A 13,295-nucleotide genomic window follows, 5' to 3' on the forward strand; every position below is an offset into this window, starting at 1 on the left:
TTCTCAATGTAGAATGACATGATTATTCATGATGGAAACAATGTCAGATATACAATGACAGGATAATGTCCTTCATGTGCCACTCACATCTTTCTTTCTCCCTCCTAGAAATCTTCAAGCAAAGACTAGTTCCCCTTGTCAGGTATATTATAGCAAGAATTCTTTTTGATACGGTTTGGACCAGCCACCGATGTCCCTTCTATCTGCGTACATCTGCAATCCTGTTCAAGAATGTTCGCTAGCAAGCTACCATCTTTTGGATGGAATCTAAATTTATCAGATGAGTATTTAAGACCCTTTCTCAAATACTCACCATCTAATACCAATATATCCCTTTACAAAGCTGAAATTTCGAGTCAAAAGAAATTCCAATCATATTACTTGTGTGATATTTGTTGACAAGCTAGTGACACGATAGTGTTGCAATTGTAGTAAAGAAAGCCTTGCATTCAAATCCTTCCTCAGACACTTAGTAGCTATGTGGCACTGGCGGAAATAATTTAACTTCTCTCAGCCTCGGTTTTCTCACCTATAAAATGGGGATTATAATTGCACTTATCTCCATGGGATTGGTATGAGGCTCCATTGAGATTATGTAATTCATTTTATAAACCTTAAAGTACTATATAAATCTTATAAATAATTATTGTTACCCACTATCTTTCCTAGCACATAGAATCAAAAACTTTCTCTAAATCTACAAAAGATTTTTAAGCTCATTATAGATGAGAAAATTGAAATTCCTCTATTGGTGAAATGATTTATTCAAAATCATACTGCTAGTAAAAAAGCAGATGTGGTATAGGATCTCTTCTATGTTCTTTCTATAATATACCCCTCCCCTCCAAAAGTCTTTGCATGATGATGTCAGAACAAATATTTATAGTTTCTGTTTCATCATTATATTCATTTCATTTGCATATGTCTTGTCTCCTCAGCTAGAGTCTTAGCTCTTTAAAGGTGTGGTCCATATTTATTTCTTCTGTATGTCCCCAGAGTACCCAGCAAATTACTCTGCACATCGTAATGGATTAAGTAATACATGGTGATTGGAATATTTGATATAAAATCTAATCAAGCCCAAATTCAATGTACTTCAGTGAACATGAATGGGCCATGGCCTCAGTCCCAGCACCTTCATTCTCCAACCTCACCCCACTCTTCATCTCCCTTTCCATGGGTTATCTTCCCCCAATAGATGCTCTTTGAGGGCAGGGCCCATCTTTTGGCTTGTATTCGGATCTCCAGTCCTCAAGCACAGTTTCTGGAGCATAGTAAAGTGTTTGAAAAATGCAAGCATTATTGTCTTGTCTTGTTATAATGCTCTCCTTCCTCCTTCTGCCTAGTCTACCTTCTACCTATATTCCCTATCTTCCTTCATCCTTCAAGGCTCAACTAAAGGATTGCCTCTCATAGCAAGGTGCTTCATTTTCCCCTGGAATTTTTCCCTTCACAATAGGAGGGAGGGAGGGGTATGGGAGGGGGTGTGGCAGGTGAGGGGGGAGGCTCTCTCTACATGTATATTTTCCCTTATCTTTCTGTGTTTGCCCCTCCCTCAATAGAATATAAGCTCCTTGAGGGCAGAGACTGCCTTATTTTTATCTTTTCTCGCCTAGCAAAAGTGCCTGGAAAATAATAGGCTCTTAATCAATGTTTTTTAAATGAATGAATGAATGAATGATCCTGGTTTTGAAGTGAAAAAGCACTGGATTTGATGAGAGAAGACCTTGCTCTTTTACTACCTGTGTCACTATAATCAGGTTGTTTTGCATTTCTAAGCCTCGGTTTCTTCATATATAAAATGGGAGGGTCAGAGTAAATGATCTCTAAAATTCTTCTATTTCTAAATCCTATGATCCTTTTTAAAGCAAGCTAACTCCAACAATAATTCTATCAAACAGACCTTATCTGGAAAACATCAAGGAAGGCTGCCCAGATGAAGAAAACAAAAATGTAACATAAATACTCAGGAGACTGAGAAGTAATCATTCTGGGCAGCACAAAGGATCCTGATGTGGGACAGGACAGCGACTGACTTGGGGTTTGGGTTTTGAACCCGGTTTTACCCACCAGCCAGCTGTGGAAAGCATCAGGGAATAGATTCCAGCAAGTCAGAATTGTTGTGAAATTCTGGCCCAGTCCCCGAGGAGTCTGGCCAGATGAGGTGGATAACTGCACAGAGCTTCCCAAAAGAAAGTTTCCACAAGCTAGAATTACAGCATCGAACAGCTGCCTGCCCTTGGCCACAGGGTGTCCCGGGAGAGTGCTAAGAGGTACTCGCTTCTCTCCTCTCTCCCTCCTTTCAGGCTCTGAGGTGGTTACAGAAAGCAAAGCAGAGCAAAGAACTCAGAAATAAATGGGAGGCATTGGGGTCCTTCTAAAGATGGTCAAAGACAGCAGAGTACACTTTATGAAAATCAACCAGTCAACTAATGTCAACGACCATTTATTTAGTGCCTACTACATGACAAGCACTGTACCTTGGGGATACAAAAAAAAAAGTCTGTACTCTCAAGGAGGGGATAGAAGAAGAAAAACAGCATTTATTAATCACCCACTATGATACCAGACATTGTGTTAAGCACTTTTGAAATACTATCTCATCTGATTGTCACAACAGTTCTATGAGGTATGTGCTATTATTATCCCTCTTTTACAACTGGGGAAACTGAGGCAGAAAGGAGTTAAGTGACTTGCCCAGGGTCACACAGCTAGTACATATTTGAGGGTTGGATTTGAACTCAACTCATCCTGACTTCAGACCCAGTAGTTTCCATTGCACCTCCTAGCTGCTTCATAGCACATAGTCTAATAGGGGAGATAACACACAAACAGAAAAGATACAAACAGGATAAATTAGAGGCAATCTCAGAATAAGAAGCCACTAGCTTTGAAAGAGTCCATGAATGAAGACTTCTGGAAGAATATGGGATTTGAACTGAGTCTTTCAAGAAAGCCAGGGAAGCTAGTGTGTGGAGACAGGAGGGAGGGCATTCCCAAATGGGGAACAGCCTTGGGAAAGGCACAGGGTAGGAAGATGGCATGCCTAGTCTGAGAAACAGCAAGGAGGGTAGTGTTGCTGGATCACAGAGTATATGGAATAGAATATGGGTAAGAAGACTGGCAAGGTAGAAGGGGCCAGATGAAAAAGGTTTTTAAAAGTCAATCAATCAAAGGGGGCGTCCAGGTAGCGCAGTGAGTAAGAGCACCGGCCCCAGAGTTGGGATGACCTGGGATCGAATCTGGGCTCAGACACTTAGTACCCACCCAGAAACACCTGGCCGTGTAACCTTGAGTAAGTTACTTAACCCCAATTGCTTAAAAAATATTTATCATATTTATCTTGGTGATAACAGGGAGCCACTAGAGTTGGGAGGCTGGGCAGGGAGTGATAGAAAGATTGCCTTGGTTCCTAACTGGCAGATGAACTAGCATGGGAAGAAACTTGTGTCAGGGAGACCAATCAGCTGGCTATTGCAATAGTCCAGGTTGGAGGAGATTTGGGCTTGCATCAGAGCAATGGCTGCAGAGGAGAGGAGAGGGCATATACAATAGATGTTTCAAAGGCAGAATCAATAGAACTTGGTAACCAGTTGCATAAAGGGAGTGAGAGTGAGCAGTTGAGGGCATTTAAATTGCAAGCTTAGGTGTCTGGGAAGATATCAGTGCTTTGAACAATAATAGGAAAGTTCAGAACAGGGCAGGGTTGGAGGGGAAAGGTCATGAGGTCAGTCATGGATGTATTGAATTTAATGTCTAAGAGGCATCTAGTATGAGATGCCCAATAAACAGAAATTTGAGACTGAAAGTCAGGAGAGAGGTAAGGACTAGATAAATAGGTCTAAGAATAACCTGAATAGGGAAACGGAAATAGAAAGCAAAGCGGAGGAGAAGAGCGAGGATCGGTGCAACGGTGGCGAGCCAGCGGATCGAAGATGAATACCAGAGGACTTGGCTAAAGGACAGCATTTCAGTGTCTGAACTTTCAGCTAGTGCTCCTTTTGGAAACCATGATATTCTTCGGAGAGGTTTTTCTTGTGTGAAAAATGAACTTTTGCCAAGTCATTCTCTTGAATTATCAGAAAAAAATTTCCAGCTCAATCAAGATAAAATGAATTTTTCCACACTGAGGAATAGCCAAGGCCTATATGCTCCCCTGAAGTTACAGATGGAGTTCAAGGCAGTGAAACAGGTCCAGGGTCTTCCTTTTCTTCAGAGCTCAAATCTCTCCCTGGATATTTTGAGGGGTAATGATGAGAGTATTGGATTTGAAGATATTCTTAATGATCCATTACAAAGTAAAATAATGGGAGAACCACACATGATGATGGAATACAAATTTGGTTTACTGTAAGAAAAATATGTGGAGGAACAGCATCCTGTTTATAATTGTCTTTATTGTTACGATTTGGTGTGTGTAGCGTGAAAATACTGATATTTACATAACTGTTCTTATGGCTAATATGTCTTATCAGTGATTTGAATTTGTTTGGGTTGTACGATGTTGTACTGTTATGTAACCATATTATTCCAAGTAACTGAATATTATAAAGTGAGGCAACAAGAAAAACAACCTTAGTTCTTAAATATGAAGAACAAATTTTTGTTGTATATTTAGAGGCATCATCATAAGAACATAAAACAGATGTTCTAATTAATCTCATTTTGATATATCCTCTTTTAGCATTGACACCCAACTGATTTCTCCTAGAGAAAAAGTACCTTTTTGCAAACAAAGCCCTCCAACTCTGTAACTTCAGTGGGCTTTACATAGCAAAGGATGAGACCTACACTACTCTCCCCTTTCCTTGTGTAACATTAATTGCCAAATCCAAAGTTAACCTGAGCAGTATTCCAGTCCCTGTTTGAGTTAATACTTAAGTTAAAAAATTTTAACCCTATATGAAAGTGGGCAGGGCTTTTTGGTTTCAAAGTCATCCACATTTCCTGGCTGTGCTAGAAGAGAGCTGCCTTCGAGTTTACTTTACTCTTTTAAGTATTTTGCTGTATTGATGGCAGTTAGCCCTCCTGGCCAGTAGAGGGTACTAACTAGTGAGTTTACTGTCAAAAGAAAGTGAAATGAATGGGTTTCATTGTCCCTGTAGCATGCCATCTGTGTAACAAAATGAGACCAGGAAAACAGATTTTTATGCATTAGAAGAAAACAATTAACAGGATATATTAAGTAACCTCATTTCTAATTGGAGGGAAGATTAGGGACTTTCCAAATTGGGAGTGGGGAAGCAAAAAGGTATAATTCTTTGAAATCAGAAAAAGAGGTGTCCCACTCCTACAAATGTCTCTTCCATGGGTGAGCATCTGGCAGCCTTTTGACTGAGTCCAAGTTTTACAGAATAAGTCCTTCTACTATGGGGTTTTGTCATGTGAAGTTTGGATTCAGTCAAAGGACCACACTTGAGGACCTAGAGGTCACATGTGGCCTGGAGGCCACAGGTTCCCCACCTCTGGATTCAATCAAAAGAACATGGAAATAGTAACTGACTAGACAAGGGCCAATTTTCAGATAAGACATGGATTGTAATTACATGAGATGTCATTTTGAGAAAACTCCTTGCATTTACATGAGATGTAATTTTGAGAAAACTCCTTGCATCAGTCTTTGGATTTGACTGAGTTTCTGGTAACCTAGGTCCTTCTATAAAAATCTCTAAGCAACAGGTAGAAGTGGTCTAGCTTCCCAGCCACTCAGGGCTAGATCCAGAAAGTGTAATAAAGTTTTCTCTCAATTCCCATCTTAAGTTTTCTCACAGGACAGAAATTGGACTAGACCCATAATTGAATAGAAAGGATACTGAAGCAGATCCAGAATTGAGTCACAAGAAGGAGTCAGTGTGGTTCACTCAATTCCCACATTATTACATGTCTCAGTCTAGGACTTCCCCTGTCTCTGTTTTGCTTTTGTAAGTTGCATCTAGATTTGAGTTATTTTGTACTAGGAAAACAGAAAAATCCATAATAAAAATATTCCAGCTTAAAAAAAAAAAAGAATAACCTGAATAGATGTGATAAGTGAATCCATGGGAGATGATAAGATCACATAGCAAAATAGTATAGGAGAAGAGAAGCAGGCCCAAGACAGATCCTTGGAAGACATCCACAGTTAGCAGGCAAGACCTGGATGAAGATCCAGAAGAAGACTGAGAAGGTGTGGTCAGACAGGTAGGAGGAGAATCAGGAGAGAACGATGTCACCAAAAGCTAGATGGAGGGGAGCATCAAAGAGAAGGTGGCACTTGATACTGTGAACTTCCTTCAAAGGGAGGTCAAGAATGAAGATTGAGAAGTCACTGGATTTGGCAATTAAGAGATCACTGGTAATTTTGGAGAGAGCATGGATGATAAGGTCAAAAACCAGTCTTCAGAGTTTAGAAAAGAGTTAGAGGACAGGATGTGGAGTAACCAGTCATAGATAGCTTTCTCGAGGAGTTTAGCTAACTAAATAGAAGAGAGATAGAGAATCCTAACTAGTGAAGACTAGTTCAGATCAAATGAGAGTTTTGTTTTGTTTTGTTTTAAGAGGGGGGAGATGTGGGCATGTTTGTAAGTAGCAGAGAATCAGTCAGTGGATGAGGAGAGATTAAATATTGATGAAAAGTTGGGGATAATAAAAGAGTCAATCTTCTGGAGAAGACAGGATGGAATGGGTTCACTCATGCAGGTAGAAGAGGTTACCTTGCCGGGGGGGGTAGGGCGAGCACTTCATTTGAAACAGAGGTGATGGCAATAGTGGGAGAAGAGTCATGGGAGATGAGGGTAAAGGGAGAAGATAGCACTCTTAGCAAATGGCCTCAAGTTTTTTTCGGGAATTTATGAGACTACATTCTCAGCTGGAAGAGGGGGAGGAGCCATAGGGAGTTTGAGGAGGGCTGGAAAGGTGTGAAAGAGCTGCTGTGGTATATGAAACAATGAATTGATTAGGGGGCAGGTGAGAGGACTGCATTGCTGAGTGCCAAGTTCAGATTACATGCAATAGATTTGTCCTAAGCCTGTCAGCACAGTTTTTTTTTCCAATTCTATTTGGTAGACCATGAATGGACGAAGCTTGTTAAGACGTGATTGACAAAGGGATAAGGAGATGAGAGACTCAAGTGTGGAACTGAATAGTTCACCAAAGGGATTGAGATAGAGAAAGGAGCAGAATGTAGCCAGTGTAGGCTCAATGGTCTACACTGGAAATTATTGGAGCTACTGTAGAAGGGTCCCTTCTACCTGATAACTGACAGGCAGCCATCTAGCCTTTGCTTAGAGAACTCCAGGAATGAGGAATCTACTACCTTTCCAAGTCACATATTCCCCTTTGGGATTACACTAATTGTTGGGAAATGTTCTTTACATCAAACCCTGAATCTGCCTCTATGTACTTTCTATTCATTGATCTGGGTTCTGTTTCCTGGGGCCAAGAAGAACAAGTCTATTCCCTTTGTCATGTGGAAGTCTTCCAAGTCTGTGTGTCACGAGACTCTCCACTCAGTGTTCCAGAGCAAAGCTAGCATAATCTCCTTCTCAGGGTTACAAGAACACCCCCGAAGGGTTAACTTTGTCTTTCTCTACTGCTTTCAGCCCAAGACCATATCACAGTGTGTTCTTCCAGTTCTTAAAACCAAGGACTGTTGCCTCAGTTTTATTTCAAATAATAACATCAGCTTTTATAAAGGGGCATTTACTGAGAAGATATAGCAAGAAGAGAAGTGCAAACATTTTTTCCAACATATGGGGGCATGCTGCCCTCTATATGAGCTTAGTCCCTGGGAATAATGGGCACAAACATAAAGTCATTTCTACTTAGCATGGATTCCACCAAGTTCACTTTCAAATGCAACATGGTTAATGGAGGATGAGTCTGACATTTCTGCTACTGCTGGGCAGGGTCAAGCAGATCCCTCGGGACTTCACTTCTCCCCATCAGCTAACTTCTGACCAATCTCCAAATGGACTCCAACTCCCATTCTTCTCCAGGCTCACATGACCATGCTCATGAGTTCATAACCACCTTTAATCTCCTTCACATAAAAGTAGGAAAAAACAGACACAATAGAGACAGAACCAACAATAGGGCCACATGCTGTTGGCCTTGGACCAGAACAAGGCCCCTGCCCATCCCAGAGACCTACGGTAGTTAATGCTCTTCACTCAAAGGCCAGTTGAGTCAAAAGACAACCAGACCGAGAGACTTCCTTTAACTGACTACTGACTTTTGGTAGCTCCTCCATTTCTGCTCCATAGCCCAGTCAAAAAGGCTGTTTCACCCTATGGTCAGTTGAACCAAAAAACAGTTATTGGAAATCCATGTTCCATAGTTCATATACCCAGTTTGCTGAGCCTTCTTATAAGAACTAGGTTCACTGGCCAGTTTTCTCCATTATACCTAAAGATAGTTATTATGCCTTCCCTAAGTCTCTTCTCTAAGAAATAATGTTGATATGCCCATCTTCTTCAACATATCCTAGTCTGACATCCCTTTTCATTTCAATTGCCCCATTCCAAATGCACTCCAGCTTGACTTCCTTCCTGAGATGTCATTGGCCACAATATTCTAGATATGGTCTCTCCAGATCAGAGGACAGCAGGAATGTCACCTCCCTTGTCCTGGACTCTATGACTCTCTTAATGCAATTAAAGAACCCATTTGGACCTCATTTTCCCACTGTGGGTCACATTAAGCAAGTAACAATCCCCTAAAATCATCAGATCTTTCTCACCTGAACAAGTGGACAGGTACCTACCTAGAACACCAATGCTGGCACCATTTATCCTGCTCTCATTAACATGTTTTCCTTCTTTTTATAAAAAAAAAAATTAACATTTGTGATTTGAGTGTCCCTTCTCACGCATGATGACAGTACAAATTTGGAGTCAAAAGCTAACTCATTGTGAAATACACAAATCTGTCAAGGAGGTTCCAGTAATATGTCCCAGGCAATTTAAAAAAAAGGTTCCTCCCCCGTAATAAAACAGAAGAGCAAACACAATCAAGCAACTTCCTTGGGACTCCAGTTTAGAGGAGGAGAATCTCACCAGTGCAGTGAGTTCTGGGGATGGGAAGCAAGCTGGAGCTAAGGGAGGTGTCGCTCCCTAGGAAGGAAGATCTCATCAAGATCACCAGTGTGCTTCACAGCTCACCCAGAGAGCCAGCATAGCGTGACTATTTCTTTGACTCAAGGTACATTGTGCCAGGAAAGGGGCCAAGTCCTTAGAATGTGTCTTTGTTGTCTTTCAGAGAAGTTATTGCCAAGATCTGTGGTTTGGCTTGCACAAGCAGTAGGAGACTTTTTTTCTCCTTTCATTCTATCAGTATAGAAGGCTAGCTGATAAATGCTGTATTAATTTAGCTGTTCCAGGCAGGGATCTTGGAAAATCAAATGGTTCTCTTCCTATCTCCAGGCCTTAGAGGTAGAAGATGTGTACCTGACCCTGTATCAACTCCAGCTGATTATAATAAAGATGAGGGCCAGTGAATGTTCTGTCCTGGACTTCTCAGACTTTCAGGTTCCTGGTGTGATGGAGCTGGGGTCTAAGAAAGAGGTGAGTTTGTAGCCTCATATCCAAATGCAAGGCTGGAAGAACCAGCAATAGCATATTAAAACCTCAACTTACAAATTGGTTTTCTTGTCACCAATGCTGGGAACTTAGGTATCTTAAAAATCATTGTTTTTCCTGAATAGAAATGTAATAGAATAAAAATATAATGGCTGTAGGTATGGGTGTCACTGTAGGTATGGTGAAGAGTAAAGCTAGTCCTTTGGTACTAAATCCTTTCTGCTTCCTCATCCTTATTAGATAGGGGCAGAGCTGAATACCTTCCAGGTCCCTCCTATATTGGGGTTGAGGGTATGTAGTTTAGGGTATAATCTTTATTCCATCATCGTCCTTTCCTGCCTACCTTCATTCTCTCTGGAGATTTAATAAGTTGATCAAGCCAAATTACAGTAATCAACTCACTTTTTAGCCTAGGGGCAATATAGTGTCCCCTCCGGTCCATATAGTCACCATTTCTGCTTTTTTTATGTCGTTTCTAGCAAACAAAATCCCAGTAACTTAAAAAAACCCTGTTAGTAAAATTTCTAGCATTTTTGATAGAGGTTTGATTCTCTGCCTTAATTTAAATTAATGTTTCAGGAAAAAATCAGGGTTTAGGGAAAGAGAAGGGAACAGGTATATTATTGAGCACCAGGCATTGTGGCAAGAGTTTAGCAAAAACTCTCTCTCTGAATCCTCACAATAATGTTGGGAGGTAGGTGCTATTAGTATTCCCGTTTTACAGCTGAGGAAACTGAGGCAGACAGAGGTTAAATGATTTGCCCAGAGTCACAGAGCTAGTAACTATCTGAGCCTGGATTAGAACTCAGATCTTTGTAACTACAGACCCAGCACTCTATCCACTATGCTACCTAGGAGATAAAGGAAATATTTAGGTAAAATAAGTGAGCGGAGTATATTAAAGCATCTATTACTAGACAGGCATTGAGAGAAGTTGGGGGGAAACTAGACCTTCTCTTAGTCCTTGAGGAAGATGGCTTTAAAATTGGTAAGGGAAGCTACAGTGAATATCACTCCTGGGGCCTGGAGTCAGGAAGACTTGAATTCCAATCCAGCCTCAGATATTTACTAGCTGTGTGACCCTGAGCAAGTCACTTACCTCTATTTGCCTCAGTTTCCTCATCTATAAAATGAGCTGGAGAAGGAAAAGGCAAACCACTCCAGCATCTTTGCCAAGAAATCCCCAAAATGGGGTCACAGAGAGTTGGACACAACTGAACAGTTCAACAATTTAAGCTCCAGTGTTCTGTGCTGAGATGCCTATAAAGGGCCAATGCCGGTCCCCAATTTCTCCCTTCTTTGCTCTAGCTCAGCCCCTCTTTCACTTTTTCCTTACTCCTGTTGCCCCTGTCCCACTGACTCTCTCTGACTCAGCTCATTAAATCTTGGATGAGGCCAGGAAAGTTGTCCCCCTACCACTGCTGCTGCCCTTTGGCCTGTCAGTCCATGTCTCCCAGACTGTGTGTGTCCCTGTGAGGACCCCTGGCTATGACTCAAGTCCATCTTCCAATTCAAATAACAATATAGTCAAGTAACAACTTTAAAGAACAAGAGGGAAGCTTTGTCCCTCTAACTACAGATCTTAGAATGCTAGTTAATTCTCCAAGCCAGTTATGGAAATCTTCAAACAGAGCCTGGGTGACCACTTTGGGGGTAAGCTACTATGCAGGTTCCTTTCACATACAGTTAGGACTAGATGGATGCAAAAATCCCTTTTAATTCTCAAAGTCTGTGCTCCTGCAAACCCTGATTTTACCGAGAGCCATAGTCCCCCAAAAGCACAGTTTTGACAAATCAATTATACTGGGGGGAGGGGGGGAAACAGGTTAGCTGCTTTTGTAATGACATGTGCAATGCCTGGGAGGTCCATTTCTATGATGAGCCAAGATATCAGCCATCCAGCTACCAAGAACAGACCCTTTCCCCCAGTGGAGAAATGCTTCCTTCCCTCAGAGTAATTTGTGGCCTTGGCTCTAAAAAGGCCTGGCAACATGCTTTCTTCATTTAGTTTTGCCACAAGTCTTCCATAAGACTAGGCTCAGTTCTGGTTCTGCTGCCACGGTAGCTATGGGTAGAATCTTATTGATGCCACGATTGAGCCACTCAGGATGTAGAAAATGTGAAAAAGCAAAACAAGGCAGTAAGGGTGTTGCATCATCAGTCACCACAGCTATGTCAATATTCTTCAAAGGGAAATATTTTAACTCACTGGAGGCAAGTCAGAAGTCACAGTCTTGTAGAATAGCCATGGTAAAGAAGGAAAGGGCTAACATGAAAAAGAATGAGATTCCATCTGAGGCTTATCTAACCCTGGGTGGGAGTTCTTTGTCTATTTCCCGGCCTAAAATGTGTGACTTTCCCCCTCACCCACACACACCCCAGCTTGAGGTTCTAGCCCACCAGGGTTATTGATTCCCTACATTTTGGGGATATACACAGGCTCTGTTCTTCACTCTGATTTTTTCTGGGTATAGGGGAGACTGTCTTATGGGACTTGCAGAAGTCTGTGGCTTTTGCTAAATCTGATTTTTAGTTCCCATTAAATTTTGGCTCAGATTCTGAGAACCTGTCCTGCCAAGTTACTGATCCCAAATGATCCCACTTTTCAATCCTAACTTCATAGGAATCTGCTGTTGGGCAGAATCTTACTGCACATGGATCGAGCATGCAGGATTTAGGAGGATGAGAATTAATCCCAGATTTAATTAAATTATCTTCTAGTCCCTCTTCCTGTCTCCTGGACCAACTATCTAATCCATTCCTGGAAGAGGGCTATTTGCCTGGTGCTTCCAGACTACATTTCATTGCTAAATCTGCAAAACACACTCCAATCTGCAGCAACTCAAACGATTTAAGAAGTATTTCTCTATTTCCCACCAGAATGTTACAATTTTTATTGTATTGTGTCCATCAGTGTACCAGACAGCCCAGCATATGTGGCACATATAGAACAGAAGATTTTTTTTTCATTCTCCTTATGTGTGGAAACAGAGAAGGCCTAGGAGTCTAGAAGACCCAGGTTCAAGGCCTGCCCTGACACTACAACCAACTCACTGCCAATTTTTAAGACTATAAATTTTTTTTAAAGTTACTGATCTTCATTGTTGGGGAAAATGTCCTTACAAGGGAGTCGCCTATAATAGGAAGACTTCTGTAATAGGTCCAGATTCTTTTTTAATGTGTAAGGCAGTGAGTGGGCTAGGATCTTTGGGGAAAACAAAGATTAATATGAAGAAGCTAGCTAATCCAGATGAAACATGCCCACAAACAGCTGTAATACAAGGGCTTCTGATGAGGACAAGATGAAACTGCCTAATTAATGGAAAGCCTTCAAGGTCCTGCATTTGAATTCTTGTGCATTCTAAGCAGAAGAATCCTGTATCATGTCTAGAATCCATAGGAAAACTCAAGTTTTTATACAGTCCTGACTGAATGACCATAATGACAATACATGCGTTTGGCAATCAGTCACCCCTATTTCAGGTGGAGAACAACTTAGTCAGACTGGGAATAAGAAGGGTGATAGCCCCTAAGTATGCAGACATGACTAGAATGACCCAAGAGGTCGCAGGTTTCAGTAATACAACTGGTCCAAGCCAGCCCAGACCCTCTCAGAATATCGCAAAGGTAAGTTCCTCTAGCCTGTGAAGTGATATTGGTGTGAGTAATGACCTCTGGCCTAATGTGACCTGGTTTGGTTAGAGACACCAATCTAACCAAAGAAAGGTACTTGTCTAT

General features: G+C 41.4%; 1 protein-coding gene and 2 long non-coding RNA genes across 7 annotated transcripts in view; 1 reads left to right on the forward strand and 2 right to left on the reverse strand.

The window, feature by feature from the left end:
- Positions 1 to 13,295, reverse strand: part of LOC138177412 (small ribosomal subunit protein eS17-like) — a 104,279-nt gene that overhangs the window by 32,069 nt on the left and 58,915 nt on the right. The gene's annotated exons all lie outside the window — the stretch shown is intronic.
- Positions 4,247 to 5,109, reverse strand: LOC138177411 (uncharacterized). Its single transcript, XR_011172490.1, has 2 exons — positions 4,989 to 5,109; positions 4,247 to 4,677 (listed from the first exon to the last, which is right to left on the reverse strand). It is a non-coding gene; the product is annotated as an uncharacterized lncRNA (long non-coding RNA).
- LOC138177409 (uncharacterized) lies at positions 4,589 to 6,012 on the forward strand. 3 transcript variants are annotated; one of them, XR_011172487.1, is made up of 2 exons: positions 4,589 to 4,718; positions 4,968 to 6,012. It is a non-coding gene; the product is annotated as an uncharacterized lncRNA (long non-coding RNA). The 3 variants fall into 3 exon arrangements; XR_011172489.1 differs by having other exon boundaries at positions 4,605 to 4,718; positions 5,218 to 6,012; XR_011172488.1 differs by having other exon boundaries at positions 4,613 to 4,718; positions 5,106 to 6,012.

Source organism: Petaurus breviceps, unplaced genomic scaffold, assembly GCF_028583685.1.
Source record: "Petaurus breviceps papuanus isolate PSGF00001 unplaced genomic scaffold, PetGlider_PUasm1.0 90407, whole genome shotgun sequence".
Classification (NCBI taxonomy): Eukaryota; Metazoa; Chordata; class Mammalia; order Diprotodontia; family Petauridae; genus Petaurus; species Petaurus breviceps.